The sequence below is a fragment of the Penaeus monodon genome, chromosome 20 (genome assembly GCF_015228065.2).
Source record: "Penaeus monodon isolate SGIC_2016 chromosome 20, NSTDA_Pmon_1, whole genome shotgun sequence".
NCBI classification, from domain to species: Eukaryota; Metazoa; Arthropoda; class Malacostraca; order Decapoda; family Penaeidae; genus Penaeus; species Penaeus monodon.
The window spans coordinates 46,444,372-46,444,593 of NC_051405.1; positions in this window are offsets into that span (position 1 = coordinate 46,444,372).

Below are 222 nucleotides of genomic sequence, written 5' to 3' on the forward strand. Positions count from 1 at the left end.
GAAGGTGTAATAAACGGTGAAATGCCACAGGACATGACCGTTTTATAAAATATTAGTACTCAAGTGTAAGCAGGTGCAAATTTTTCTTCGTGCCGCAGCAGAGCTCTACGCAAACTTCTTTATCTTTATTTTTGTGTTATATTATAATGAATACACACAGGTTAGGAAAACACGACGATCGAAGGGGGTACGAGCGTAAGCACCCCGGGTTATGATTTTTTT